The sequence below is a fragment of the Humulus lupulus genome, chromosome 2 (genome assembly GCF_963169125.1).
Source record: "Humulus lupulus chromosome 2, drHumLupu1.1, whole genome shotgun sequence".
Classification (NCBI taxonomy): domain Eukaryota; kingdom Viridiplantae; phylum Streptophyta; class Magnoliopsida; order Rosales; family Cannabaceae; genus Humulus; species Humulus lupulus.
The window spans coordinates 32305438-32326342 of record NC_084794.1 but is presented as its reverse complement, the minus strand read 5'-3'; the positions used below and the strand labels follow the sequence as shown (position 1 = coordinate 32326342).

At 37.2% G+C, this 20905-nt stretch overlaps 1 non-coding gene across 1 annotated transcript; it reads left to right on the top strand.

Annotated features, from left to right (window-relative positions):
* Nucleotides 1–6419: 6419 nt before the first annotated feature.
* Nucleotides 6420–6527, top strand: LOC133820325 (small nucleolar RNA R71). Its single transcript, XR_009886742.1, has one exon. It is a non-coding gene; the product is annotated as a small nucleolar RNA R71 (small nucleolar RNA).
* Nucleotides 6528–20905: the final 14378 nt, after the last annotated feature.

The following is a 20905-nucleotide window of genomic DNA, read 5'->3' as shown; positions in this document are numbered from 1 at the left end:
GAATCCGTTCTCCTTTAGCTTCTCAACTTCTTCTTTTAACGCTTTTGATCTATCTTTGTCGAGCAGCCTCATTTTCTGTTGTACTGGTGGAAAACTTTTATCGATGTTCAAGACATGGTTGATAACTGCTGAGTCAATCCCAACCATATCTTTATGCGACCAGGCAAACACCTCCTGGTTCTTCTTAAAAAATTCCACTAGTTTTTGCTTTACTATTGTCTCTAAGTTTTTACCGACTTTCACAACCCTGGTCAGATCTACCTCATCAAGTTGGACCTCCTCGAGGTCCTCGACTGGTCCTACATCTTCTTAAAAATCCCCAAAGCGAGGATCTAAATCCATATCCTCACTTTGGGCAATACCCTATTTGGTGACCTGCTCACCAGATTGGGCTTGTACTTCATTTTCCAATAGCAACCTTTTCTCGGCTCCTTCTCTCGATCCACCCCTTTTTTCCTTGGTAATCAAAGAATTATAGCATTCTCGCGCTTCTCGTTGGTTTCCCAACATGCATCCTACCCCTGCGTCGGTTGGAAAATTTATGGCAAGGTGTCAGACTGATGTCACGACTCACAAGTCGAATAGAATAGGCCTTTCAATCACAGTATTATATGCAAAAGGACAATCAAATACTATAAAAGTAGCGAGCAATGTCCTGTTCGCAGGTGCAGTTCCTGCTTTGACCGGAAGCCTGATCGACCTCGTTGGCACGAGCCCTTTGCCAGAAAAACCATAAATGGTTTGGTTGCATGGCTCCAAATCCTTCACTGACAACTTCATTCTTTCCAGCGAAGACTTGTACAGAATGTTTATGGAACTCCCTGTGTCAACTAACACCCTCTTAACCATTATATTGGTGATCTGGACGTCCACGACTAGAGGGTCCGAATGGGGAAATCGGACATGCTGAGCGTCAAGCTCAGAGAAAGTTATTAGTTCTTCCTCTATTCGAGCTTTCTTGGGAGTTCGCTCCTCTACATTTAGCATTTCAATGTCCTGGTTGTGGCGTAAGGTTTAGGCGTATCGCTCCCCTGCCTTCCCACTATCACTTGCTAGGTGTGGGCTGCAGCAGATGGTCAGCAATGTACCCACCACTGGAGCTGGCTGTAAAGGGGGCGAGCATTGGCGTACAAGTGCCTGCTCGTTGCCCCCTTGAGCCTCTCACTGAGAACCTCCAGTGGCTCGTACATATCTTCTTAGGTGTCCCTGTCTGATAAGGAACTCAATCTCATCTTTAAGCTGGTTGTACTCATTGGTGTCATGACCATATCTTTCCTTATCGGTGTTGGTCGTTTATAAGGGACAGTGGTGTTGGTCACCTGGTATACTTCTGCTCTGCTTTCGACTAGGGTCGTGTAATTGGTGAACCTTGGCTCATACCTGTTACTTTTAGGGCGCTTATTCTCATAATTTATCGACTCGTGGTTCGCTCTTTTTCCTCCATTTTCCCATTATTTTTTTCGTTTCCATTGGGTTTCCTCGACCCATTGGCGGCTTTGGAGGGATCTTTTTTCGGACCCTTGTCGCCTAAAGGTGCCTTCCCTACGTTAGCAATTTCCTTTTAGAGCTTTATGTACTGGTTTGCTCGGTCCAGAAATTCTTGGGTGATCTTCACCCAATTAGTCCTTAAACAGTTCCAGAGGGGTGAATGGCGCCGTACTCCATCAGTGAGTGCCATCATATTCCCCTCATCACCAACTGTTTTAGCTCCAACAGCGACTCGCATAAAACGCTGGACATATTCCTTCAATGATTCACCCTCCTTCTAGCGTATCTCGACCAGTTGGTTGGCTTCGGTTGGATGTACTCGACCAGCGTAAAAATGCCCATAGAAATATTTCACGAACATTTTCCATGACACTATGCTAGCGGGAGGGAATTTGAAAAACCACTCCTGAGCAGTATCAGATAAGGTTGCCAGAAAGATTCTGCAGCGAGCATCATCCGACACCTTCTGAATGTCCATTTGTATCTCTAATTTATTCACATGAGATACTGGGTCTCTGAATCCATCGAAGTTGGGTAACACTGGCATTTTAAATTTTCTTGGGGTTTCTGCCATCGTTATTCTTTGTATGAATGGAGTGCCTCTTCTCCGATCATACTCGATGTGGGATGTTCGGCTCCCCACTAACTACTGGACGACCTGATTTAGAGCATCAAGTTGGGCCTGTACAGCGTCTGAAATTATTGGGGTGACCGGTGCTTGAAGGGCATACTCGTCGTGCCTTTCTCGTCAATTGTTGAGCACGTCCCTTAAGTCTTCATCCCTACGCCTTTGCTCGCTAGCACCCAGTCAATCAAAGGCATTAGGTTGCCTAGGCTGCCCCCCAGCATTCTGGCTCGTCGGCCTATTATCTCTAGGTGGGGGATTCCGTTCTCCACCCCTATCTCCTTGCCTTTGACTAGTATTTCCTCTGCTGGAATCAACTTCATTGTAGTCATGGCCATCCCTAAAATGCGACCAACTATGGCACGCCCTGCTGATCGCATGATTTCCTCCTCTTGCTGGCACGTCCCGAGTGCCAGAGGGAGGCCTGCGTTGATCAGTGGGTCCCCGGGCATTATTATGTCATGGGGGGCCCCTAACCGCAGAGCCTGACTCAACTTGCCTTCTGCTAGCAGAAGAACATTTCCCCCTGCTCGATGGATTTGTCTCCTCAGCAGTTTGGCGTCTAGGGCTTCGGGGAGGCTGCCTGACCCTATTTTGCCTTTGATGCTCGGGATTATCTCGACCAGTATAAGAAGGTGGTTGCTGCTCAGGATGTTGGAATGGAATATCCTTTTGAGTAGTAGGAGGTTGCTCCGCCCTCTGAGGGCTTGTTGGTTGAGGCGAAGTGTGGTGATGTTGTGGATGATTTGGATGTGGACCTTGTTGTGGTGGTACACTTGGTGGCCGATCCTGTTGCGAGGTTAGCGCAGGTTGTCCCTGGGCCAATTGAATGGCTGCTTCTAGAGCGGTAGTAGCGTCCCTCTGCTGGCGGTCCATGTCGGCCTGCCGCTCATTCAATTCCTGACGTTGCCGGTCAATTTCTCTCTGCTGCAACACCATTATTTCAGCCACATTCTCCTAATTAGCCCTCAGATTGGCTAACTCCTCCTGTAACACAATCAGTGTTGTCCTTAAAGTCTCATAATCCATTTCCTCCTCTTAAAACTCCACTTGTGGCTCATCCTCAGCCACGTTTTGTGGGAGAGGCTGGGTTGGTGCGGCACCAGAAGTTTGTCCCATTTTTCTGGATGTTTTTGCCATTTGATCTTTTTCGGAGGTCTTGAGTTTCGATCTCAATGAAAGCACCAAAATGTTGACCCTCGAAATGGTCAACGACACAGAGATAAAATGATAGAAAATAAGATGAAAATGAGATGAAATCAAAACGAAAAGATAAACGACACAAACAATTTATATTGGTTCGGCCCCAATCAAATGGTAATGGTCTACGTCCACTTAGTGTTCTTATTGATGTAGAATTCCATGAACAGTGATCAATGAACTAGGGTTCACGAGTTTCACCAGATCTCAGACGAATACAATTGTGGTGGATAAAAACACTATCTTTCTCTCTAAGAATTATGAAGCTCAAAAGTCCCCTCTCTTGAGCCCTTTCATTCTTATTTATAGGCTCAAGGAGTTTTACACGGGCCAATGGACATAAATTACATTTAATACAGACGTATCTAAACAATAATGGAAATTACAATCAATACATAATTACAAGATCACATATCTGAAAGAAATAAATGAATTTTTGATGGTGAGAACTCGTCAACTAAGTTAAGTTGAAAAAATTGCAAAGTGAAGATTATCAATAGAAAAGCCTTAGAAATTTAAGTATCAACTCCAAGAACAATTGCAGAAGAACAATGGTGAAATCGATTTTCATTCATTATGGTGCACTTACTACAGTAAATTTTCCAACCCCCTTTCATGTGGAGGTAGAGTTCATTTTATAGCAGGCTCTAATGGCCTTGGGTACATGATGGTCCAGGGGACCACATGGTACATGAGTACACTAGCAGGAGAGTGGTTCCAGGGGTGGTGGTGTCGGGCCCCGTACATGGTCAGAATCTGTGGGGGTGTCTCCACTACCTACTGAGTACGAGTGTCAGGGGTTGTCCAGTGTGGACCGTAGCAAGTACTTTGCTTGCACAGCCACTACTTGTCTGACAGAGGCTTAGTGTCCGTACTTCCCCAAAGCTTGTCGTGAATTGATGTGAGACACCTCCAACGCGCCCTTATTGGTGCGTTGGAGAGTTCCATAATTTTGCCTCTTGTTAGACTCACGGTAATAGTGGTGTCCAGTAAGTGGTGCTAATCTTAAGGGGCGAGATAGAACCCCTCTTGTGAGGCCAATTTTTGGGAGGTGACCCTTAGCGAGATGAGTCACTGCTTGAGGGGCGAGACCCTCGCGAGACGCCGCTCGCGAGGCCGCTGGGCGCATCTAGGTGTGGCGCGCGAGAAGGTCGTGGGACACCAGGGGAGCGCGAGACCCTCACACGTCTGCGAGGCCACATGGGCGCAAGGCGCCCTCGACGACGCATGGCTTGAGGGGCGAGGCCCTCGCGAGACACCCCTCGCAAGCCCGCCAAGCACATCTAGGCATGGCATGCGAGACGGTCGTGGGACACCAGAGGCGCGCGAGACCCTCATGTGTCTGCGAGGCCACATGGGCGCGAGGCGCCCTCGGCGACGCATGGCTTGAGGGACGAGGCCCTCGCTAGACGCCCCTCGCGAGGCCACTGGGCGCATCTAGGCGTGGCTCGCGAGACGGTCGTGGGACACCAGGGACGCGCGAAACCCTCACGCGTCTGCGGGGCCACATGGGCGCGAGGCGCCCTCGGCGATGTACGGCTTGAGGGGCGAGACCCTCGTGAGACGCCCCTCACGAGGTTGCTGGGCGCACCTAGGCGTGGCGCACGAAACGTCTGGGGTGTCCGAGGTGAAGTGGTCATTTGGAGCAGGGTCTATTTGAGCACTAATTTGAGGGTTCAAATGGACTTCAAATATGTGGCCTTGGACCTCCCAAGGACCTTAGGCGTGAAACGCGGGCTCTTTGCCGGTGTTGAGTTTTGAGCATCCACATGAATATATGTGACCAAGCTGGTCGCCCATAACTATGATGTCTGATGAGCCAATTCTATTCTGGTCGATAGTCGAACAAATTATACTCACTTAAACTGCCACGTGCATCCCACGTGCATGTCAATCCTGCCATGTCATCAGGTAGTCCATTTTTGGGTAAACAACTATGAATAGGGCTTGGCTCTTGAGAATGAATGTGATTTAGGTTATGCTTGAATGCTTTGTGTCTAGATAATTGTTTAATGAATGTTTGCCTTGTTTGCATAGGTAGGGCTCGACCCCGTTAAGGAACATGGTTGTTACTGTGTTTGTGTTTAATTGGTTAAGATACCATGATTTATATGTATGCATACTTGTATTGTCTAGGGTATGCTTATATGTGTTTATATCTGATTGTCTGGTTATCTGAATGTCTGATTAAAGCCTTGACTTAGTAGTCAAGGGAGGAAATAGCGCATTGCACGCTTGTCGAGAGGCTTAAGCCCAATCAGGGATGTACTATTACGTTGGCCGACCCTATGGTTGTTGGAAAACAAAGTGCTTGGCTAGCTCTATGGCTAGTTACTTAGAGCTAAGGGCAAGGGCCCCAGGTGACTCTATGGTCACATAGATAGGGCATAGGGCCCCGGGTTGACTCTATGGTCATCTATTCAAGGCAGCAGGCCTCAGAATGATCCAATGATTATTTATTTGTAATTGTATGCATGCGTGAGTAGGTTATTACGGTGGGCATGCTAGATATGTATTTGGAACTTGTATTTACTATACATGCACATGTTTAAGTTTTCTTGCTCAGCCTTGGCTCACGGGTGCTATGTGGTGCAGGTAAGGGAAAAAGAAAGGTAGACCAGCCATGAGTTGGAGAGCTTCGGTGGCAGCGTGTACATATGCAGCTGCTCGTCCACCACGACCGAGGATATCTCATAGGAACTAGGGTTGTATCCCTTATTTTGCCGCTTAGGCCGGCTGGTTGTAACTTTTGATTTGTATATACCATCTTAAACATCTGTTTGTAACATTTTGGAATTTCGTCTATATATTAAACTTTTAAATGAAAAGTCAACATTTTCTTTGACCAAAACTTTTAACCATAACCCTTAACATTAACCTTAGTTACACGTTTATAATCAAACGACTTAATCAGCAAGTCTAACACTATTTAAAGTACACAGTGTAACAGTCCTGGATTAGGTGGACGTTACACATATCTTCCAACAACTCATATGCCTCGTTGGCACTTTTACTCATAAATTCCCCTCCCGCTGCGGTATCAATTATGGTGCGAGTAGTACCGCACAATCCACTGTAAAATTTGTGGACCAACATCCACTTTTCAATGTTGTGATGAGTACATTTTCTCAATAGTTCCTTGGACCTCTCCCAAGAGTTATATAAAGATTTCCCCCTCAAGCTGGTAAAAATTATTGATCTCCCCCCTTAATTTATCAGCCTTTGATGGAGGAAAGAACTTGGCAAGGAAATTCAGAGCCAAATCCTCCCAAGTATTCATAGAATTGGATTGAAGGGAGTTCAACCAACTTTTAGCTCTTTCCCGTAACGAAAATGGGAATAGCCTCCACCTGATTGCATCGTTGCTCACCCCATTATACTTGAACGTTGCACATAGCTCTAGAAAATTAGCTATGTGCATATGAGGATCTTATGAGGGTAAGCCACCAAAATCCACGGTGGATTGCACCATTTGTAAGATCGACGGCTTAATCTCAAAGTTATTAGCCTCTACAGCAGGTGGTCTTATACATGTTTGCACTCCCGTAACAGTTGGGAGTACATAATCTCGTAAGCTTCTCACAACGGGATTATGAGTGTGTCCTTTCACCACTTCTGGCAACCCTCCATTCAACCCATCATTGTTTTGAGGGTTTTCCATTCCATAACCACATTTGGACCAATAGCTCTCTTGTTTCTACGATTCTTCCTGCACGCTTTCTCAATCTCAAGATTAATAAGAACAAGGAAATCTACTCCTCTTCTGCTACGCATATAATAGGACTACTTGAAAAATGGCCAAGAATGCATGCAAAACAAGTTCGAAACAGTTCAAAGAACAACCAAATTAGAAATAAAATTAATTACTTTGATATTCATCATTTTCAGTCCTCGGTAACGGCGCTAAAAACTTGTTGCGAATTTTTAAAGATATGCAAGTGCACACAATCACAATTTGTAATAATTTCTGGTAAGACCAAGTTGTTGGAAATGTGCCCTGAAAGCATATGTAGTGGACATTGTTTTTATGAAATAAATAAATAAATTGAATTTGTTATGCATATATTTTATGGACTATATTATTCTATGATAATATTATGTAAATATCAGGAAAATTCCTAAGTTCATGAATGTAATCTCAAACACGTATTAGTACGAGAGGATTGTGTTTGAGATAAATGAACTTGAATAGTTCGCAGTAAAATAAAGTTATGGAATCTTTAGATTAATTACTGCAAGTACAGTCCACTAGTATTATGAATACATGTGATCTAGATCCGGATCACTAGTGTGGTAGGACACTTTAGTGGAGGTGCTTTATATATTAGAGAATATATAGAACTGGACCAGATATGTTTATTAATACTTAGTTAAATACCGTTTCGAAGTATTAATTAAATATATCAACTGATGATCATATAAAAATAGATCTTAATCCTGAGGTTACTATGAACTCCTGTTTATGTTATATGAGTTCTTTGATTCACTTGTTAGGGTCTGTCAGAATGATCAGGCTAAAAACTTTTGTTTTGGGAACTCATTAATATAGATGGCTGGGGACATAGTATACAGATATGGAATCTATACCTTCTCGCAAGAGATTGAATGATGGTTCTCTTAAGGGTTGACTTTTGGGACTGAAAGGTTATTGAGCTCAAATTCATAATTTAGTTATGAATTAACCTTCACTAGTAGAGTCAATGGTACTTAAGGAAACAAGACATAATTAAAAGGGTAAAAACGGTAATTTTATTCCCGATTAATTATGAACCATTATTACAGGGTCAAGTTGTATGCAATGATTAAATCAATGGACGCTTTATGATTATAAAGTACTCAGTAAATGAAATGTCTATAATTACAAGAGTTCAATCTCATATTTATAGTGGAATAATCATGAGATTAATAAATTAAGATTATTTAATTAAATAGTTTAATTAATAATCTCAAATTTATTGGAGCTTGGAATTATAGGTCCATAGGTCCCCATAGCAGCTCTATCAACACTGTTCAAGGTAAGAGTTGATATGAAGGGAAAATAGTTTAAAGACATATTTAGGAAGAAATTTGTTCTTCAGGCCAAATATGCAATTATATGATAATGGTGATTAATTAATTAATTACAAATTAGTTGTAGTTAACCAAATTAATTAATATTTAATTATTATATAATTTTCGAAATTATATTAAATAATTAAATTAATTTTCGAAATTTAATTAAATAATTAATGAATTATAATTTTCGAAATTATAATAAATTAAATATTTAATTTCGAAAACTTGGGTTTAATTAATTAGTAGAATTAATTAAATATCTTTATTTGAGTGGGATAAAATAATCTGATAAGTTCAAATTGGATTTGAATTTAAAAGATTAATATTTATTCAAATAATTAATTATATTTGATAATTAATTAAAAAGATAATTAATTTGAATTCAAATTTGAATTAGTTATCAGGTTGTTAGATCTTATCTGACAAAGAAATTTGAATAAATAATTAAATAAAATTTGAAAAACTAATATCCCTAGAAATTAGGAAGCTACACGTTCACACACAGTCCATAGACTGTGTGTGGCGTGTAGAGCAGTATTTTTTCAGGGATGGGATTTTCAATTTTATTTATTTAATTAATTAATTAATGGATAATTCGAAAATTGGTTTTTGGATTTTTTCATCAATGGAATAATTAATTAATTAAAAATTAAATTGTAAAATGGTTACATATTTAATTTTTAAATTTTGAATTTTTTCTGTTAAGTATGACTGACTAGAAAATTATTAAGACAAGAAGAAAAAAAAAGAGTGAGACTACTCTGAACATTTGCTCTGTGAAAATAGAACGATAGTTTTCTCTCCTTGAAAATAAAGAACCAATTCTCAGGCCTATTCTCTTGATCTCATGTGTTGAGTACATCAAGAAGAATCACAAATAAACTATCCTTCATTCTCTAAGTGCCCACACATTTCTTGAGGTGTAGAGAACGCTTTGGAAGATCTTGGTGTGAGTACGTGGGAGCGGCTTGGATAGGAAGATCGTTCTAAATACAAGAAGATAGCAAGGACACTTGATAGGCTTCAAGAGGTATGATTTCTATCACTATCTTGTTTATGATTGATGTATGTATATTAATGGATCCGCATATTTAAAGGTAGTTTAAATATGTTACAAAATTTTTGTTGTACACTGGGCCAACCACACCACCATTCCGCTGCGTATTAGGAAACTCGTTCCTAACACAAGTATCGTCCCACAAGAACTGAATTATCAACTACCAAATAATTAATTCTTAGTTTCTATTTTGTTAACGAAAATTGGTTTTGTGTCTTGATAATTAAAAACAATAAAGCTACAAAAATAATGCAAGATTGTAAGAGCATAAACAAGAATAAAATTCCAAAGATTTAAACAATTAGAGGTTTTAATTTCATCTACAATCCCTCCTATCAATCACTAACACAATATTAAAAACTCTTCTTCTTATTAAGCTAACAAGTTGTCAAGGTATTTTATAAACGTATTAGGAATTATAAAACTCAACTTAATTGTGAACTTTCTATATTTCTATGATAAATTCAACAATTAGGAGGCAATGAATTCATAACCTAGATGCTACACAAATAACCTAGATACTTTCGTTCTAGATTAAATCTATGTTGTTTCAATCAAAGCTTGTTTAAATTTCACTTTTCAGAATTTCAATTCAAACACAAATAGATAATGAAATAAGATGACCATTCACATTTCATGCATTAAAATAGATTGAGAAAAGCTTAATAGACGAAGAAGAAAAATACTAATATTGCATTAGATCATCAAAGAAGTTCAAGAGAATCCATTAAAAAACCTAATAAAGATTTAGTTCAACATTATCATTCTAAACATAAACAACAATTAAAAATAACATAGAATTAAATGGCAAAAGAAAAAGAACTGTAGAATGAATTGTCCAATACAAGATTGTGTGTGGAGGTCAGGGATCAGACAAGGTGATCCTATCTCGCCTTATTTATTTATTATTTGCACAGAAGGCTTCTCATCTCTTATCAAGAAGTATGAAAGGAAAAAATGGATTCATGGTTGTAAAGTGGCTAGAGGTGTGCCTATGGTATCGCATATTCTCTTTGTAGATGATAGGTACCTGTATTATAAGGCTACATAAAGGGAAGCATAAAAGATTTTGCAGGTCTTTAGATGTTTTGAAGAAGCTTCGGGCCAAAAAGTTAATCTTGCTAAGTCCTCAGTGTTTTTTAGTTCTAATACATGTCGTCAATTAGGAAGTGCAATTTGTGGAAGTTTGGGGAAGCAGGAAGCAGGTGAGGGAAGTATGTATTTGGGTCTTCCTAACATGATGGGAGAAATAAAGGACCATTGTTGGGTTTTTTGAAGGAGAGAATGAGGCAGAGAATACAGGATTGGAATGGTAAGCCGCTCTCTAGAGCATGAAAAGAGATTTTGATCAAAACTATTACTCAAGCTCTTCCAACTTATGCTATGAATTTTTTTCTACTTCCTCTGTCAGTTTGTAAGGATGTGGAGAGAATGATGAGTCGATTTTGGTGGAACACTTATGAAAATAGGAGGAAAGATATAAGCTGGATGAGTTGGGATCGACTTTGTTCTCATAAAACTAACAAAGGAATGGGTTTCAGGCATTTGAGGGATTTTAATTTGGCTCTGTTAGGTAAGCAAGGTTGGTGCTTATTCACAAATGAAAATGAGTTGGTTGGATAGATTTTCAAGGAAAAATACTACCCTCGAGGTACATATTTGAGTGCGGAGTTGGAAACTAGTCGTAGCTTTATTTGGCAAAGTTTATGGGAAGCTCAAGAGTTGGTTCGGAAAGGAGTTCGATGAAGTGTGGGTTCAAGATTGAAGATTGATATTCTTAAAGATCCGTCGCTCCCAAATGATGATAATCAGTTTGTGGTATCTAGTCATCCTGGTCATGTTAACAAGTAAGTGGCAAGTCTTTTATGCCAGGGAATCGTGAGTTGGATGAAGAGGTGTTGAGTGACATGTTTGGAGATAGGGCTAAAGACTTAATTATGGGTATCCCTCTGAGTAGTGTGCCAGGTGATGATTTGTGGCAATGGACAAAAGAGATTTCAAGTTGGTATTCAGAGAAAAATGCATACAAGCTGTCTCAAGTGATGAATGGAAGATGGCAAGAAGATGCCAATGAAGGCTTTTGGAGAGCATTATGGCAATTTAAGGTTCCCCCAAAAGTGTGAAACATGCTGTTGAGAGCGTCTTCGGGCTATTTGCCAACTCGTGTCCAACTTAGAATGAAGCATGTAGAGTTGGAATCGGTCTGCCCGGTGTGCCAAGGTGAGCCTGAAATAATTGTTCATATCTTAGTAAGTTGTTTGTTTGCTACAAGGTGCTAGGAGAAAGTGAGGGTCTGCCTTCCAAGGGATATTAATTTGGTATTTGCAAGCTGGCTCTAGGCGGTTTTTGTTCAGAATTCCAAAGATAGCAGAGGACTGGCTAGTATGTTATGCTGGGCAATCTGGAAGGGACGTAATGATCTAGTTTGGAGTCAATAACATTTATCTGTGGATCAGGTGGTGGTCGTAGCTAAAACAAGTCTGGATCAATTTCTAAATGCTCAGGAAAAACAAGTGTAACAACTTACTCAGTTGTTATTACCAGGAGAAGGTGGTGATTACTGGGTTAGGCCTCAAGATGGTTATGTCAAGGTAAACGTAGATGAAGCTCTATTTATTAATGATAATCACTTTGGTTTCAGTTGTGTGGCAAGGGACTATGAAGGTAAGCTACTGGAAACTCTTGTTTGTCATAGGCGTGGAGTGGTGAAGCCTGAGTTGGCAGAGGCTATTGGTTTGAAGGAAGCATTGAGCTAGATGAAAAGAAAGGGATGGTGTAATGTGTTACTGGAATCAGATTTCCTTTTAGTTGTGCAAGCTATAAAGAGTAGAGTTTTTATGCTTTCTCCATTTGGTTTAATTATTAAGGATATTTAGTGCATTTTGTCTAGTATAACAAATGTTTCTTTCTATTTTGTCAAATGGTCTGCGAACAAGGTTGTTCACTATCTAGTAAGAACCTCTTATTTATATGCTAATTGTATTATTGGTGGGAATGATATTCCTACTGATCTCATGGTTGTATTGTTGGAGGATAATTTGATTTAATGAAGTTTGCAATTTTATTCAAATAATAATAATCAATGTCGGTTCTAGTCTGGTGTAAATAGATACATCTGATCTTTTCTACTTGGTCAATGTCTTGGATAAAACGCCACACCATTGTGTATGTACATCATATCATAGATTACTAAATCAGTGAAAATCTTGTGCACTGATTTAATATTCGAACAATTTCTTTTGAACATGTAATTACAATTATAATCAACTGTGACCTAGTCACTATAATTGTAACTATATACATGTTCAAGATTTTTTAAACATTTGTATTAAATAAATAATCATGTATTCAAAGACGTGAGCAATGCATTTGATAAAAAAAATTCTATTCTTTATTGATAATAAAATGTGTTACATAAGAAATGCGATTTTACAAGGGCATAAAACCCAACATGTAATACCTTACATATATTGAAAATCAGTTCAAATATGTACATTTTCACTAATTTTAGTAAATATTTTTTTGGTGATAATAATTTATTAATATGTTTTAAATCTAAAAATAAATTAAAACATATTTATAAACTTTTTGTGAAAAAATATATTTGACAAAATTTGTGGAAAGGTACAACTTTGAACATATTTATAATATAGAAGGTATTAAAATAGTTAATAATAATAACTTATTTATTGTGATCTATTAAAAATATGGACTACACATCATCATTGAATTAATTTGGAATATACAATGGCTGCAATACTAATTCCACCAAATTATTTTCTAGATAACTTGGTGCAATCTATAAAAAAAACAGAGAGAGAGAGAGAGAGAGAGCGAGAGCGAGAGAAATATACACTAGCAGTGCCAAGATTAAAGTTTCCTATCAAATAGAAAATGGAACACCACCAATCAAGCTCCTCACAACTAACTCTGTCTTATTTAACACAAAAATGAATAAAAAAAAATTCTATTGCAAGTACCGAGTTATGATTGTGCATTAATATTATTCAACATCGATCAATAGCATCTATACCACCATTACCCTACAATACAATAGACCAATCACTCTTATCTTTTTCAACAACCTTGGTCTTAATAACTACCTCCTTTTCACATGTCTTCATAAACAAGATGAACAAGAACAACTACCTCATCTTGGATGTGACTATGTGAAAAAAAAAAACTACAATAAATATTGGTAACTATTTACCACATATGTTACATCATAAGCTAGTTAAGAAATATATACCTTAATAACAATGGAGAGTTGTGAAACACTCTCTGTTAAGATTGGTTAAATATATAATGGTTAAGTTGTTTACATAATGTGGTACAAAACAACTTAACGATTTCACATAATTGAGATGTTAAATTTAAGTATTTGTGTTAAATATCTAAAATTGAATTTTTGGTCTAAAGTAATTCCATGAGTTATCTAAGAATTCCCAAAAAATTTGGGAACATTTGGAGATGTTTTGGGCTCAAAATGAGGATATAAGACAATGGGAAGATGACATATCACAAGGCTAATTGCGATGTGTCGCCGAACACTTTGTTGAAAATGCCTCAGACCACATGTCACCTAGAGCTCTATTTTTTTAGCGGGAAATGCCTTTTTTAAACCCCAATTTGATTAGTTGAAGCCTAATTAAGATGCTAACACTATATTGATTAATACCCAAACGTCTCATCCATTAAGCGATGGTTGTTGTATAGATTGTGTAGTGGACTCCACAAAGAAGTAAAGAACAAAGTTAACAATAAATAGAGTTAAGAGGAAAATAATATGAGAAAAAGATAACAAGTGATATTTTTATTGTTTCTTTGGGATTTAAAGATTATAAATGAAGAGAAGATAGATATGTGATGTATCAAAAGATAACAAGTAGGAAAGAGAGTCACATGTATGCAACACTATTTATTTGGATATTTGATTCACAAAAATTGCACAAATGAAAAGTTCACATCCCATCTATTCATTTGAAAAATTTAACATTGAAGCACAAATATATTTCACAAAAAGGTATTTTAGTGATTAATATTCTTTACCATGGAAGGATGAGATAAATTTTATGAGAAATCCAAAAATGACATTACATCATTGACAATAATGCAATAAAATATTTGACATAAAACCTAACACAAATACTACTTTTACTATTTATAAAATCCACAGAAAGAGCATGACTAATACTATATAGATTTAGCAAAAGTAAATATATATGAATGTGATGGATAAAATAATGAAAATATTATCTATATTATTTTTACTAATTTGATAATACATAGAAAGAGTTTGACAAGATCTATATATTATTAGTAAATACAAATATAGATAATAAGATGAAGAAAAAGAGATGAAAGAAAATAAATCACTCAAATATATAAACTTGAAGCACATGGTGAATAAAAAATATCAAAGTCATAGTGCATATAGAATCATCTCTAACCTTCCTAAGAAGGTTAGCCTATTATGCTACACATTTTCATAAAAATTGTAGAAAGGGAAGATGAGAAGTGAGACTAAATTTTGGTAAAGTTTTGCTACCTAAAAATTACATATTGAACTAATAAAATGAGCTCCTATTTATAAGCCTAGAAAATGAATATAAAATAATTAAAGAAAAGTTTAGGGGTTACAAAAGATAATAATAATATTAATACTAAAATATGATATGGTATAAAATCATATTTAATATTAATATTATTTTTATTTTTGGCCTTGTTATAATTGTTATTTTGGTCTATTATTTGCATGTAGGTGGAGTGGTGATGAGAAAAATGAGGCTGATGGGATTTTATTCAGACCAAGAGGACCGACGCCACAAATACATCAGGAAAAAGAGCTGGTAGGTGTGGGTCACACACGTGGCCCTAGAGCTGGGGCTGGATGCATGGCGAGCGGAGGGAGTGCTACTTGGTGCACTATTGGTGGGAGGAGTGTTAGGCCGAATTTTGATGGGCCTAGGTGTTGGTTTTTATTGATCAAATCAGAGATTATGCGCAGAGGAACAACAATCAAATTGTCAGATTAATCCCATAAGATTTCTAGATCTACTTCTTCACACTCATATATATATTGAATCAAGGACAAGAATAGAAACATTACCTCAGGTCCTTCCTTGCTGCTATCTTTTCGTATGGCTGAATCCTTGAGATCTCACACCAAGATCTTCCAAAATGTTCTCAGTCACCCAAAGAACGAGTGTGGGCTCGCTATACAAATAATAGGCAATAACTATTTATCAGATATTCTCAACACATGAGATCTGATAAATTTTAGACCTAGGTTTTGTGAAGAACAATGACCTTTGTTTTTGTCACTGTTCTTTTTTCTCTGAGAGAATCCTAGATATTTTTCTATTCCTGAAAACTTACGTTCTGTGAAAACTGATATCCCATATTTAATAATATCCAATATATTAAAATATTTGTTATTTTAAACAAATTCAAAATAACTGATCAGTTATCAGATTTTTGTTTAAATAATAATATTTTAATCATATTAAAATATCTCATTATTTATTTAATATTTAAATAACTAAAATTGTGGAATCAAGAGACCAAGTCTCTCTCTTATGCGTGTAGCACAGTGCATGTGCACTGTGCCACACGTTTACCACATGCATGTGTAGGCATGTGATTTTTCCCAATTTTATTATTATTTAAATACCAAAAATCCCAAAAATAAATTAATTCAAAATTAATTATATTTCTGATAAATCAAATAATTAATTAATTCTCAATTAATTAATTACACATAATTAATCGATAATTATGTTTGATACATAGAAAAATATTTTACTTATCACATAAGTCCTTTTTGCCCATTTTTGCCCATTTTTGTATTTGCCTTTGACAGTGATTATTTGAGTCATTTCAGGGACCATGGACCTATAACATTAAGCTCCAATAAATTGAAACTAAATAATTAAACTCTTTAATTATAATAGTTAATTTATTAATTCTGATATTACTCCACTATAAATTCAGAATTGCACTCTTTATGTTATAGATATACTTTTACAGAAATCTTTTTCTTAAGTCGTCCATTGATATAACCATCTTACAATAGTTCAACCCTCTAATTAATTAGTTCATAAATTAGAATGGAAGAATTACAATTTAACCTTTCTAATTTACTTCTTATTCCTTAAGTACCATTAATTCACTAGTGAATAATTAATCTATAATCTAATTATAGATTTGAGCTCAAAATCACTCAGTTCCAGAATTAACCCTTAAGGGAACTAATATACGATCCGTTAAGAAAGATTAGATTCCGTATTGTTGATACATGTTCCCAGCCATCCATGATATTAAATCTCCAAAACAAAAGTCATTAGCCTCATTCTTTGAAGACACCTTAAAGAATGAATCAAAAGATTTAATAAACATGAACAGGAGTTCATGCACACTCAGGATTCAGGTTGATCTATAAATGATCATCAGTTATGATATGAATTACCAGTCTTTATTGTTAAATAGTTTTTGGATAAAGACTTTAATTCACATCGGTCCTTGTCATATATAATCATATTATATAAAGCACCTTTACCGAGATGTCTTTCCACATCAATAATCTAAATCTAGATTATTTGTATCATTATGATACTCAGTAAACCGTACTTACAACTCCAATTAAAGAATACCATAACTTTAATTTGTTGTTGTTGACTATTTTTATTCATTCATGTGATCTTAATTCTCTCGTACTAATACAAGATCACACCCTCAATAATGAATATGGAATTTTTATGATATTTACAAAATTATTCAAACAATAATTTAACAATCTAAATATGACAATAATAATAAACCATTGTATTTATTTATTCACATAAAAAAACAAATGTTTTTACATGCTTTTAGGACACACTCCTAACAATCTCCCACTTGTACTTAAAGCAAGTGAGGCATTTCTCTCAATCCCATATTACGTACATGACCCTCGAATTGCTTTGCTGGAAGCGTCTTCGTGAACGGGTCCGCCAGGTTGTGTTCTGATGCGATTTTCAGAATGGTCACATCTCCTCTATGTACGATTTCTCTGACTAAGTGGTATTTGCGCTCTATATGCTTTCCCCTCTTGTGGCTTCTTGGTTCTTTAGAATTGGCCACTGCTCCACAGTTGTCACAGTATAGAACAAGTGGTTTCTCCACTTCTGGAACTACTTCCAAATCTGTGTAGAACTTTTTCAGCCAAACTGCTTCCTTAGCTGCTTCACAAGCTGCTATGTATTCAGCTTCCATGGTTGAATCAGCTATACTGGATTGCTTAATGCTTCTCCAGACAACTGCTCCACCACCAAGAGTGAATACTGAACCAGAAGTAGATTTTCTACTATCCTTGTCAGATTGAAAATCTGAGTCAGTGTATGCAGTAGGTTCGAGGTCACTACCCGAATATACTAGCATATAGTCTCTCGTTCTCCTGAGATACTTGAGAATATGTTTCACCGCAATCAAGTGTTCCAAACCTGGATTTGATTGATAACGACTGAAAATTCCTACTGCATAACATATGTTAGGTCTAGTACATAACATCGCATACATTAGGCTCCCTACAGCCGATGCATAGGGATACTTTCTCATATCCTCTTGCTCTTGTAGTGTCTTTGGACACTGATCTTTGCAAAGGGAAATTCTATGTCTGGTTGGTAATTGACCCTTTTTGGAATTCTCCATAGAGAATCTTTCAAGCACTTTATCTATATAATTTTCTTGTGAAAGTGCTAAGAGCTTGTTCTTTCTATCTCTTAGAATTTTAATGCCTAGAACATAGCTCGCTTCTCCCAAATCTTTCATTTGGAATTTGTCAGCCAACCATTTCTTTACATTTGATAATGTCTCTACATCATTCCCAATGAGTAGGATATCATCAACGTAAAGAACTAAGAAAACGACAATTTTTCCTTTGATGTATTTATAAACACATGCTTCGTCAACATTTTGTTCGAAACCATATGTTTTAATAGTTTCATCAAATGTTAAGTTCCAAGATCTTGATGCTTGTTTCAATCCATATATGGATTTCAACAATTTGCATACCTTTTTATCTTGATCCTTCTTTATGAACTCTTCTGGTTGTTCCATATAAATGGTTTCATCAAGGTGGCCATTCAGAAAAGCTGTCTTGACGTCCATTTGCCATATCTCATAATTATAAATGGCAGCTATGGATAAGAGTATGCGAATGGACTTAAGCATGGCCACAGGAGAAAATGTTTCTTCATAGTCCACACCCTCTCTTTGTGTGTAGCCTTTGGCCACAAGCCTTGCTTTATAGGTTTCTACCTTTCTATCTGCACCCCTTTTCTTCTTGTAGATCCATTTGCATCCAATGGCATTAACATTGTCAGGCAGATCTACAAGTTCCCAGACTGAATTGGAATACATCGATTCCATTTCTTGATTCATGGCTTCTTGCCACTTATCAACATCAAGGTCTTCCATTGCTTCTTTAAAAGTCAATGGATCATCCTTTTCAGTATCTGATACAAGAACGTGTGCCTCATGTTCGTAGCGAATAGGTTGTCTCACAATCCTCCCACTACGACGTTGCACTGGTTTTTCCTTTTCAGGAATTGTGGTTTCTTTGGTTGTTTTATCATTAACCGATGAAGAGGATGGATATGAAATATTATCTGTCATTAGTTCCTGTAAAACTACTTTGCTCCGAGGTTTAAAATCATTCATATAGTCCTGTTCTAAAAAGGTTGCATTTGTCGAAAAAAATACCTTTTGATCACTTGGGCTATAGAAATATCCACCTCTTGTTTCTGGAGCATAGCCCACGAATATACACACTTCAGACCTAGAATCCAGTTTTCCAGATTTAGGTCTTAGCACATGAGCAGGACAACCCCAAATACGGAAATGTCGTAAGCTAGGTTTACTTCCATTCCATAGTTCCAGAGGTGTCTTTGTCACAGCTTTGGACGGGACTACATTCAAAATGTAGTTAGCCGTTTGTAGTGCATATCCCCAAAACGATAAGGGAAGTGAAGAGTAGCTTAACATAGACCTGACCATGTCTAACAGAGTCCGATTCTTCTCTCTGAAACTCCGTTTTGTTGTGGCGTTCCAGGTGCTGTGAGTTGGGATAGAATTCCATGCTCCAGCAAGAAATCTTTGAATTCAGAATCCAAATATTCACCACCACGATCAGATCGAAGTGTTTTTAAAGATTTACCTAATTGCTTCTCAGCTAAAGCTTTGAAGTCTTTAAACCTTTCAAAAGTTTCTGGCTTCTTAAGCATTAGGTATACATGACCGTATCTAGAATAGTCGTCAGTAAATGTGACAAAATATTCATAACCACCTCGAGCTAGAATGTTAATTGGACCACATACATCACTATGTATTAGCTCTAGTGGTTCTTTGGCTCTATTTCCCTTCGAAGTGAAAGGTCGTTTAGTCAATTTACCTTCTAAACAGGATTCACAAACCGGTAGGGTTCCAACTGTTAGTTCCCTTAGAGGCCCTTCTTTAGTTAACCGGTTTATCCTATCTAGACTGATATGACCTAATCTTAAGTGCCATAGATACATGTCATTTTCTTTAGAAACCTTTTGTCTTGTGTTACTTTGCGGAACGGCTACTTTAAATAATTCAGAATTATTGAGCGATTTTTCAATTGGATCAAGCATGTACAGTCCATCCTTTTGTTTTGCATGACAAATATTGTTCCCATTCCTTGAAATAAAAATCATATTATTATGAAAAGAAATGTTAAAATTTTGTTCATGTAACAAAGATAAAGAAATAATGTTTCTAGTAATTTCAGGAATAAATAGCACATTATTCAAAACTAAAAAATTGTTCTTAAAATTCAAACGGACTGTTCCACCTGCTTTGGTTGAAACAAGCGCTCCACTTCCCACTCTTATAGTCATCTCTCCTTGCTCCAACTGCCTTGCGGACTCAAGCATCTGCAAACAAGAACAAACGTGGTTAGTGGAACCAGAATCAACTATCCATGATAATTTATCTTGTTCCACCAAACAAGCTTCGAGTACAAGTAAATCTGATTTACCTTTCTTTTTCTCTTTTAGCTCGGCGAGATACTTTGGGCAGTTTCTCTTCCAATGACCATCGACATTACAATGGAAACATTTTCCTTTGGGTGTCTTTTGTTTGGGGTCATTGTTCTTTTTGTTCTCGGGCGCTTGGGATGACTTCTTTGCCTTTTTCGGATTGTCCATTTTAGGTTTGCTGTCATTGTTATTGCCTTTTCTTTTCTTCTTTGAAGAAGATGGTTTTGCTTCAGCAACATTTGCTTCAGCCTGACTTGAGATGGTCTTATTCAAAGACTCAAAAGTTTGTAATTCATTCAGCAATTGTGTCATGTTAAAATCTAATTTGTTCATGACATAATTTGTTGTGAATGCAGAAAAAGCAGGAGTTAAAGACTCAAGTATAATGCTTACTTGTGTCTTTTCATCCATGACTGCTCCATGCGTCTCAGCTTCATGAAG